Here is a 12,488-nt window from a genome sequence, read left to right as displayed (position 1 = left end):
CCTCTTGGTAATTCTTTCCTCACTATTCTCTCCATGTGCCAAACCATTTCAAAAGAACCCTCTTTTGCTATATCAAACAACACTCTCTTTTATTACCACAAATCTCTCTTTCCCTATCTTACTTATTCGATCAAACCACCTCAACCACACATTGTCCAACACCGTGTCATTTCCGCATATCCACCCTATTACCTTGAGCACAACTCAATCCATAGTCCACGCTCGCAACATACAACATGTTTAGACCACTATTCCTTAAAACATACCTATTTTTGCTTTCATAAGATTAATTTTCGACTTCCACACATTCTTCAAGGCTCCCAGGATTTTCGTCCCCTCCCCCACCCTATGATTCATTTCCGCTTCCGTGGTTCCGTCCGTTTCTAAATCCACTCCCAGATGTCTAAAACACTTCACTTCCTCCAGTTTTTCTCCAAACGTACCTCGTAATTGACTTGACCCTGAACCCTACTGTACCTAATAACCTTGCTCCTATTCACATTTACTCTGAACTTTCTTCTTTCACACACTTTATCAAACTCAGTCCCCAGCTTCGGCAGTTTCTCACATGAATCATCCATCAGCGCTGTATCATCAGCGAACAACAACTGACTCACTTCCCAAGCTCTCTCATCTACAACAAACTGCATACTTGCCGCTCTTTCCAAAACTCTTGCATTTACCTCCCTAACAACCCCATCCATAAATAAATTAAACAACCATGGAGACATCACACACCCCTGCCGCAAAGCTACATTCACTGAAAACCAATCACTTTCCTCTCTTCGTACACGTTCACATGCCTTACATCCTCGATAAAAACTTTACAATGCTTCTAACAACTTGCCTCCCACACCATATACTCTTAATACCTTCCACTGAGCATCTCTATCAACTCTATCATATGCCTTCTCCAGATCCATAAATGCTACATACAAATCCATTTGCTTTTCTAAGTATTTCTCACATACATTCTTCAAAGCAAACACCTGATCCACACATCCTCTACCACTTCTGAAACCACACTGCTCTTCCCCAATCTCTGCCAAATCTGATGCTCTGTACATGCCAAAACTCTCCATATGTATATATATATATATATATATATATATATATATATATATATATATATATATATATATATATATATATATATATATATAACATACAAAGCTCCATCAGCCAGGATCGAACCTGGGACCCCTTGCACAAGAGGCAGCATGCTAACCGCTAGGCTAAGGGACTGTATAATAGGAAACAACTATTAGAAATACTAAGTACTCGAATACCCTTCGTCTCACAATGGTGAGCAACGGGGTCTATCGGTTGTTTCCGAACAGAACACATAGCCAGCTGAGAGCGTTTTACCGAACCTGACTGTACAACGCGGAGTTATATGAATACGAATAAAGTGTATATGAACGCGCACCTTCATAGAACATACAAAGCTCCATCAGCTAGGATCGAACCTGTACAGTCAGGTTCGGTAAAACGCTCTCAGCTGGCTATGTGTTCTGTTCGGAAACAACCGATAGACCCCGTTGCTCACCATTGTGAGACGAAGGGTATTCGAGTACTTAGTATTTCGAAAAGTTGTTTCCTATTATAGAGTCCCTTAGCCTAGCGGTTAGCATGCTGCCTCTTGTGCAAGGGGTCCCAGGTTCGATCCGGGTTGATGGAGCTTTGTATGTTCTATGAAGGTGCGTGTTCATATACACTTTATTCGTATATATATATATATATATATATATATATATATATGAGCTTGGGAAGTGAGTCAGTTGTTGTTCGCTGATGATACAGCGCTGGTGGCGGATTCATGTGAGAAACTGCAGAAGCTAGTGACGGAGTTTGGTAAAGTGTGTGGAAGAAGAAAGTTAAGAGTAAATGTGAATAAGAGCAAGGTTATTAGGTACAGTAGGGTTGAGGGTCAAGTCAATTGGGAGGTGAGTTTGAATGGAGAAAAACTGGAGGAAGTGAAGTGTTTTAGATATCTGGGAGTGGATCTGTCAGCGGATGGAACCATGGAAGCGGAAGTGGATCATAGGGTGGGGGAGGGGGCGAAAATTTTGGGAGCCTTGAAAAATGTGTGGAAGTCGAGAACATTATCCCGGAAAGCAAAAATGGGTATGTTTGAAGGAATAGTAGTTCCAACAATGTTGTATGGTTGCGAGGCGTGGGCTATGGATAGAGTTGTGCGCAGGAGGATGGATGTGCTGGAAATGAGATGTTTGAGGACAATGTGTGGTGTGAGGTGGTTTGATCGAGTAAGTAACGTAAGGGTAAGAGAGATGTGTGGAAATAAAAAGAGCGTGGTTGAGAGAGCAGAAGAGGGTGTTTTGAAATGGTTTGGTCACATGGAGAGAATGAGTGAGGAAAGATTGACCAAGAGGATATATGTGTCGGAGGTGGAGGGAACGAGGAGAAGAGGGAGACCAAATTGGAGGTGGAAAGATGGAGTGAAAAGGATTTTGTGTGATCGGGGCCTGAACATGCAGGAGGGTGAAAGGAGGGCAAGGAATAGAGTGAATTGGAGCGATGTGGTATACAGGGGTTGACGTGCTGTCAGTGGATTGAATCAAGGCATGTGAAGCGTCCGGGGTAAACCATGGAAAGCTGTGTAGGTATGTATATTTGCGTGTGTGGACGTATGTATGTACATGTGTATGGGGGGGGTTGGGCCATTTCTTTCGTCTGTTTCCTTGCGCTACCTCGCAAACGCGGGAGACAGCGACGAGGTATAAAAAAAAAAAAAAAAAAAAAAAAAAAAAATATATATATATATATATATATATATACATATATATATACATATATTCCTATGAGTCCACGAGGAAAATGAAACACGATAAGTTCCCAAGTGCACTTCCGTGTAATAATCACATCTTCAGGGGAGATACAAGAGAGAAATATAAGTCAGTTGACATACAACGAAGAGACGTAGCTAGGACGCCATTTGGTAAACCAAACTTCACGTAGCTGGTGTAAAACTCTACTTAAACTCCACGTAGCTTTTGTAAAACATGACTTAAACTAGTGTAAAACACGACTGAATCTCCACGTAGCTGGTGTAATGCACGACTTAAACTCCACGTAGGTGGTGTAAAACACGACTTAAACTCCCCGTAGCTGGTGTAAAACATGACTTAAACTCCACGTAGGTGGCGTAAAACACGACTTAAAATCCACGTAGCTGGTGTAAAACACGACTTATACTCCACGTAGCTGGTGTAAAACACGTCTTAAACTCCACGCAGCTGGTGTAAAACACGACTTGAACTCCACGTAGCTGGTGTAAAACATGACTTAAACTCCACGTAGGTGGCGTAAAACACGACTTGAAATCCAGGTAGCTAATGCAAAACACGACTTATACTCCACGTAGCTGGTGTAAAACTCGTCTTAAACTCCATGTAGCTGGTGAAAACACGACTTAAACTCCAAGTAGCTGGTGTAAAACACGACTTAAACTCCATGTAGCTAGTGTGAAACCCGACTTGGTACATACTATATACACCTATTCACGTATTCTTTTTTTTTTTCTGATACGGGAAACGATTTAGAGCAGACGAGTGATTCATCGCTAAGGTAGTCCTGGGATATACAATTGAATTTGAAGACGCTCGCGATCATTTGGATCACGCCATACGTGTACAGATCTGCAAGGCTAAAATGACAAATTAATACTTAACAGGAGGCTCGTCAATGTGTATATATATAAAATCAATATAAACCTGCATTTTCGGTAGAGATTTCCCATTTGATTTACAATGAGGCGCTCATGTAAATTTACGGTGAATCGGAAACCACATTTTGCAACATATATGACGTGCGACATGCCCCAGGCACATATGAGATATAAGAAACGAATAGATAATTTTCATCATTATAGATTAATCAAAAGGAACCAGAACAATCTAAACCAAATACGGAGTAAGTTGATTATTCATCAAATTCGTTTATTCCATGTGGAACATAAAACAGTACCTGCTCGTAAATGGAGATCGTAATTACCCTGGCATCGCAAGGGGACTCCAGATGCAGGTAGCAGGGAATGCAATTACGTGGCATAATGACTCATTAGAGAAAGCACAGGTGTTGACGGTGGGGAATATTTTGTCAGTTGTGTATTCTTGTGGTTGCTGAGTTGGGATCCCAGCAGTGTGGCGTGTGACAGGCATGGCCACCGCCACCACCTTCTTCCCATGCGAAGGCTTCAAGAAATCTCGGCTTCTTCACAGTACCGCAAATAATTATCTTCAATTCAATCTTGTCTCTTCCCCGTATACGCGGTGTTCCAAGCTACGTACGTCAGTGGTTCTCTGATAATTCATAAATGGCTGTGGTTCATCAACACATTACTGTCCTGAGGTACACCAAGCACCCATATACTGGAACAGCACAATGTTGATCAACTTGTCTCTAAGTTCAGGAAGTCTGTATGGTTTCCAGTTGGCTTATAGTTTCCAGTTGTGGATCATGGATTCACCAGCGTTGTGTGTGTGTGTGTGTGTATGTGTGTGTGTGTGTGTGTGTGTGTGTGTGTGTGTGTGTGTGTGTGTGTGTGTGTGTGAGTGTGTGTGTGTGTGTGTGTGTTTGTGTGGGTTCCAGTTGTGGATCATGGATTCACCAGCGATGTATGTGTGTGTGTGTGTGTGTGTGTGTGTGTGTGTGTGTGTGTGTCTGGTTTCCAGATGGTTTACGTGGATCATGGATTCACCAGCGTAGTGTGTGTGTGTGTGTGTGTGTGTGTGTGTGTGTGTGTGTGTGTTTGTGTGTGTGTGTGTGTGTGTGGTTTCCAGATAGTTTACGTGGATCATGGATTCATCAGCGTTGTGTGTGTGTGTGTGTGTGTGTGTGTGTGTGTGTGTGTGTGTGTGTGTGTGTGTGTGTGTGTGTGTGTGTGTGGTTTCCAGATGGTTTACGTGGATCATGGATTCCCCAGCGTTGTGTGTGTGTGTGTGTGTGTGTGTGTGTGTGTGTGTGTGTGTGTGTGTGTGTGTGTGTGTGTGTGTGTGTGTGTGTGTATTTATGTGGTTTCCAGATGGTTTACGTGGATCATGGATTCACCAGCGTCGTGTGTGTGTGTTGGTGTGTCTGGTTTCTAGATGGTTTACGTGGATCATGGATTCACCAGCGTTGTGTGTGTGTGTGTGTGTGTGTGTGTGTGTGTGTGTGTGTGTGTGTGTGTGTGTGTGTGTGTGTGTGTGTGTGTCTGGTTTCTAGATGGTTTACGTGGATCATGGATTCACCAGCGTTGTGTGTGTGTGTGTGTGTGTGTGTGTGTGTGTGTGGGTTTCCCACACTGGTGGTAAATGTTTCTGACGAGCTGGCTCGATCAGGTGTAGCACAAGGACGGGCAGTATTGCCCACATAACTCGAGGTAGACCTGTACCTCACAGCCACCTCTTACGATTGCCCTCCACCTCGACACCGGACCAGTCGCGCAGCTTCCTGGTAAATACCGTCGTAGCCAACTGTTACGACGAACACGAACACAACCTGCCGATACCGAAGCCAACTATTGCGACGAACACAACCTGCCGATACCGAAGCTAACTATTGCCACGAACACGAACACACCCTGCCGATACCAAAGCCCACTATTGCGACGAACACGAACACAACCTGCCGATACCGAAGCCAACTATAGCGACGAACACGAACACAACCTGCCGATACCGAAGCCAACTATAGCGACGAACACGAACACAACCTGCCGATACCGACGAGGGACGACGCTCATGCGCTCCTCCCATCATCCCCGAAGTCCAAGAATGAGATCTTCCAGGGATGGCTACATATAAGAACCAGAATGTTTACATACAATCCTACTCTGAAGTCTAATGGCAGAGTGAACACCTTGAGCAAACATACTCTTGTTCATCTGTGCTCCTGCGTCCAGGTCCTCCTGTTCTTCATGGAACCTAAAGTGGCCTATGTCACAAAAGACACAGACCATTCCAGCAACGAAGTCCACAGGGAGAGAGGCAGACATCCCGGGAAACCATGTTTTTAAACCATAGTGGCAGACTAATACGACATTAATCAAAGATGATTTCTGAAAGAAAAAATGACGAAGTGTTGAACTGATAACCACATTACAGAAGACACAGTCAGCACCTAGACACTCATCAATGTTCCGCCAACGTTTAAACATCAACCATACACTAATGTGGAGGTGTTATAGCCAGACTGAAGGCGCCTGGCGAGACACGTAGATTCTTAAAGACAAAGACCCATTTCCTTATCGCTGGGAGAGTTCTATGACCAGTTCCCATTCCCGTTCTTCTTTCCTGTTCGAGAATCCATTTTCTTCCCCGAAGGAAACGAGCTTAAACCATTGATGTTAATGTACAGTGAACTATGGTGGTTGCTGATGGGTGTTCTCCATCCTTCAGAACTTAAAATTCTCGTACATCATCTGGGTGCTATGAGGTGCTGTAACCCCCCCCCCCCCCCCCTCTCTCTCTCTCTCTCTCTCTCTCTCTCTCTCTCTCTCTCTCTGTCTCTCTCTCTCTCTCTCTCCCTTCTGACGTTTTCTGTCTATTTCAACTCCTTGTGTCTTAAAAAGGTGGAGGATAATAATAAACTCGACGACTTTGCAACATTCGTACAAATCTTGACTGACAGTGGATGACTGGTGATTTGGTCTTGAGTCCAATCGACTGTTTGGATCGTTAAATCCATCAACATGAACTCATAACCATTCACATGACTGCGGAAAGTTTGTATTTGGAGACCAGGAGGTAAAAATTCTGCCCGTGGTTGACATGGCAGTGGCTGACAACACCAGAGTGGACCAACACTACAGCTGAACACAAGCAGGAAACATTACGTTTATATGAACAGACTTGATCAATATTTTGCTTCAGATTTAAGACCGACATCATTCGCTGCGCCTCTTTAGTTACAAGAAAAGGATGCAGTATCTTTCTCTTCGAAATATCTATGTCTTTGTACTCTTGCCACACTGACTTACGAGTTTCTGAACCTCTTCTGCTCTCACAAACAGCGTTTTTAGGGTCCAGTAGTCTGTTACTCTTTGAATTCCTTTATAGCCGCCACCACTGCAGCGGTACAAGGTACGTGAAGCAGACTGTTAACCTGCTTAACATGGCACATCACTTCAGTAAATGGGGACCCAAGACAGCGAGAGCAGTGAACAGCATCGTAATATATGGATGCAGAGGATCGAAGAGGCAGGGATAGTGGCAACAGTTCACACCACTTTAGAATGTGGGTACAGTTAAAGTGGGTACGGTCAACGTCATTGCAGTGGGTACAGTCAATGTCACTGCAGTGGGCACAGACGACGTCACTGCAGTGGGTACAGTCAACGTCACTGCAGTGGGTACAGTCGACGTCACTGCAGTGGGTACAGTCAACGTCACTGCAGTGGGTACAGTCGACGTCACTGCAGTGGGTACAGGCAACGTCACTGCAGTGGGTACAGTCAACGTCACAGCAGTGGGTACAGTCAACGTCACAGCAGTGGGCACAGTCATCGTCACAGCAGTGGGTACAGTCAACGTCACAGCAGTGGGTACAGTCAACGTCACTGCAGTGGGTACAGTCAACGTCACAGCAGTGGGCACAGTCATCGTCACAGCAGTGGGCACAGTCAGCGTCACTGCAGTGGGCACAGTCAGCGTCACTGCAGTGGGCACAGTCAACGTCACAGCAGTGGGCATAGAGAACATCACTGCAGTAAACTGATTCAGAAAGAAGAGGAAAAAAAGACTATAAGCATCTCGGATGTAAATACTACTAGAAATGTGAAAACAACACCTTGCATTGGTCTAAAATTAGGCACATATAAGCCAAAATTCTTCTTTATCTTTGTGTCTGTAAAGTTGAAACACAGCTTGACTCTCTCTCTCTCTCTCTCTCTCTCTCTCTCTCTCTCTATCTCTCTCTCTCTCTCTCTCTCTCACTCTCTCTCTCTCTCTCTCTCTCTCTCTCTCTCTCTCTCTCTCTCTCTCTCTCTATCTATCTATCTCACTCGGTCTCTCTCTCCTACACGACAATATTTACATCAGCCAGGAACATATGTCTGCAATCATTTGCTTTTCACGTTACATCAGTGGAATTCCTGAGTGCTTCTGTGTGGCATGGGGGGTGGGGGGGGTGAAATCCTGTACCATTTGCAAATGAGAAAGACTTCATATGCCATCTCACTGAAAGTGAAACATTTTTTTTCTTATAGCAGAGATTTGATAACTGGCGGTGAGAATGAGGAGAAATATCATGAGCGTGACCAGACGTATACGTTTGGTGTAGGTTGGGGAGAGAGAGAGAGAGAGAGAGAGAGAGAGAGAGAGAGAGAGAGAGAGAGAGAGAGAGAGAGAGAGAGAGAGAGAGAGAGAGAGAGAGAGAGAGAGACGCATCACGCATCTGTTCGTTCCCATCAAACACAAGGCTCAAAGGCAGTTTGTGAGGGGGGGGGGGGTAAAAAACATAAGGTGTGGAGTGGGGATCGAGCGGAGGGTATGAAAATTCAACCCCTCCCTCCAACCCCACATACCCAACCCCAACCCCACCTCCGCCAATGGAAAGCGACGCTATTTACATACCAGAGAAGCCAGAGTTCCCTTGTCACCAGTCTGGCTCTGCTTGAATAATGTGGACTTCAACGTGTGGGTGGTCAAGCAAAGTCACAGAAAGTCAGATTGTGGGAAAATATGCATATATATATACATATTCCCTGGGGATAGGGGAGATAGAATACTTCTAATGTATTCCCTGCGTGTCGTAGAAGGCGACTAAAAGGGGAGGGAGCGGGGGGGGGATGGAAATCCACCCCTCTCAGAGAAGGGGGGCCAGGTGAAGATATTCCCTCAAAGGCTCAGTCTTCTGTTCTTAACGCTACCTTGCTAACGCGAGAAATGGCGAATAGCATGAAAGAAAGAAAAGAATATATATATATATATATATATATATATATATATATATATATATATATATATATATATATTGTCCAAAACAAACAATCACATGTTTACCAAATGGCGTCCTAGCTTCATCTCTTCAATGTATATCAACTGACTGTTACATTTCTCTCTTGTGTCTCCCCTGATTATGTGATTATTACACGAAAGTGCACTTGGGAACTTTTCGTGTTTCATTTTCCCCGTCGACTCATAGGAATATATATATATATATATATATATATATATATATATATATATATATATATATATATTTTTTTTTTTTTTTGCTGTCTCCCGCGTTTGCGAGGTAGCGCAAGGAAACAGGCGAAAGAAATGGCCCAACCCACCCCCATACACATGTATATACATACGTCCACACACGCAAATATACATACCTACACAGCTTTCCATGGTCTACCCCAGACGCTTCACATGCCCTGATTCAATCCACTGACAGCACGTCAACCCCGGTATACCACATCGATTCAATTCACTCTATTCCTTGCCCTCCTTCACCCTCCTGCATGTTCAGGACCCGATCACACAAAATCTTTTTCAATCCATCTTTCCACCTCCAATTTGGTCTCCCACTTCTCCTCGTTCCCTCCACCTCCGACACATATATCCTCTTGGTCAATCTTTCCTCACTCATTCTCTCCATGTGCCCAAACCATTTCAAAACACCCTCTTCTGCTCTCTCAACCACGCTCTTTTTATTTCCACACATCTCTCTTACCCTTACGTTACTTACTCGATCAAACCACCTCACACGACACATTGTCCTCAAACATCTCATTTCCAGAACATCCACCCTCCTGCGCACAACTCTATCCATAGCCCACGCCTCGCAACCATACAACATTGTTGGAACCACTATTCCTTCAAACATACCCATTTTTGCTTTCCGAGATAATGTTCTCGACTTCCACACATTCTTCAAGGCTCCCAGGATTTTCGCCCCCTCCCCCACCATATAATTCACTTCTGTTTCCATGGTTCCATCCGCTGCCAGATCCACTCCCAGATATCTAAAACACTTTACTTCCTCCAGTTTTTCTCCATTCAAACTTACCTCCCAATTGACTTGACCCTCAACCCTACTGTACCTAATAACCTTGCTCTTATTCACATTTACTCTTAACTTTCTTCTTTCACACACTTTACCAAACTCAGTCACCAGCTTCTGCAGTTTCTCACATGAATCAGCCACCAGCGCTGTATCATAAGCGAACAACAACTGACTCACTTCCCAAGCTCTCTCATCCACAACAGACTTCATTTTTGCCCCTCTTTTCAAAACTCTTGCATTCACCTTCCTAACAGCCACATCAATAAACAAATTCAACAAAGTTGGAGACATCACACACCCCTGCCGCAAACCTACATTCACTGAGAACCAATCACTTTCCTCTCTTCCTACACGTACACATGCCTTACATCCTCGATAAAAACTTTTCACTGCTTCTAACAACTTGCCACCCACACCATATATTCTTAATACCTTCCACAGAGCATCTCTATCAACTTTATCATATGCCTTCTCCAGGTCCATAAATGCTACATACAAGTCCATTTGCTTTTCTAAGTATTTCTCACATACATTCTTCAAAGCAAACACCTGATCCACACATCCTCTACCACTTCTGAAACCACACTGCTCTTCCCAATCTGTTGCTCTGTACATGCCTTCACCCTCTCAATCAATATCCTCCCATATAATTTACCAGGAATACTCAACAAACTTATACCTCTGTAATTTGAGCACTCACTCTTATCCCCTTTGCCTTTGTACAATGGCACTATGCATGCATTCCGCCAATCCTCAGGCACCTCACCATGAGTCATACATACATTAAATAACCTTACCAACCAGTCAATAATACAGTCACCACCTTTTTTAATAAATTCCACTGCAATACCATCCAAACCTGCTGCCTTGGCGGCTTTCATCTTCCGCAAAGCTTTTACTACCTCTTCTCTGTTTACCAAATCATTTTCCCCAACCCTCTCACTTTGCACACCACCTCGACCAAGACACCCTATATCTGCCACTCTATCATCAAACACATTCAACAAACCTTCAAAATACTCACTCCATCTCCTTCTCACATCACCACTACTTGTTATCACCTCCCCATTAGCGCTCTTCACTGAAGTTCCCATTTGCTCCCTTGTCTTACGCACTTTATTTACCTCCTTCCAGAACATCATTTTTTATATCTTTTTCTTATAATTTTAGGGAGAATAAAAAAATATATATTTTTTTTTCTTTTTTTATACTTTGTCGCTGTCTCCCGCGTTTGCGAGGTAGCGCAAGGAAACAGACGAAAGAAATGGCCCAACCCCCCCCCATACACATGTATATACATACGTCCACACACGCAAATATACATACCTACAGAGCTTTCCATGGTTTACCCCAGACGCTTCACATGCCTTGATTCAATCCACTGACAGCACGTCAACCCCGGTATACCACATCGCTCCAATTCACTCTATTCCTTGCCCTCCTTTCACCCTCCTGCATGTTCAGGCCCCGATCACACAAAATCTTTTTCACTCCATCTTTCCACCTCCAATTTGGTCTCCCTCTTCTCCTCGTTCCCTCCACCTCCGACACATATATCCTCTTGGTCAATCTTTCCTCACTCATTCTCTCCATGTGCCCAAACCACTTCAAAACACCCTCTTCTGCTCTCTCAACCACGCTCTTTTTATTTCCACACATCTCTCTTACCCTTACGTTACTCACTCGATCAAACCACCTCACACCACACATTGTCCTCAAACATCTCATTTCCAGCACATCCATCCTCCTGCGCACAACTCTATCCATAGCCCACGCCTCGCAACCATACAACATTGTTGGAACCACTATATATATACCCAAAAATGGGTGTATATATATATATATATATACATATATATATATATATATATATATATATATATATATATATATATATATATATATATATATATATATGTATGTATATATATATATATATATATATATATATATATATATATATATATATATATATATATATAATATATATATATATATATATATGTATATATATATATTTTTTTTTTTTTCAAACTATTTCCCGCATCAGCGAGGTAGCGTTAAGAACAGAGGACTGGGCCTTTGGGGGAATATCCTCACCTGGCCCCCTTCTGTGTTCCTTCTTTTGGAAAAAAAAAAATATATATATATATATATATATATGTATATGGGAAACAGAAGAAGGAGTCACGCGGGGAGTGCTCATCGTCCTCGAAGGCTCAGACTCGGGTGTCTAAATGTGTGTGGATGTAACCAAGATGTGAAAAAAGGAGAGATAGGTAGTATGTTTGAGGAAAGGAACCTGGATGTTTTGGCTCTGAGTGAAACGAGGCTCAAGGGTAAAGGGGAAGAGTGGTTTGGGAATGTCTTGGGAGTAAAGTTAGGGGTTAGTGAGAGGACAAGAGCAAGGGAAGGAGTAGCAGTACTCCTGAAACTGTTGGGGGAGTATGTGATAGAATGTAAGAAAGTAAATTCTCGATTAATAT

The sequence above is a fragment of the Panulirus ornatus genome, chromosome 71 (genome assembly GCF_036320965.1).
Source record: "Panulirus ornatus isolate Po-2019 chromosome 71, ASM3632096v1, whole genome shotgun sequence".
Taxonomy (NCBI): Eukaryota; Metazoa; Arthropoda; class Malacostraca; order Decapoda; family Palinuridae; genus Panulirus; species Panulirus ornatus.
This window is presented reverse-complemented; position numbering follows the sequence as displayed.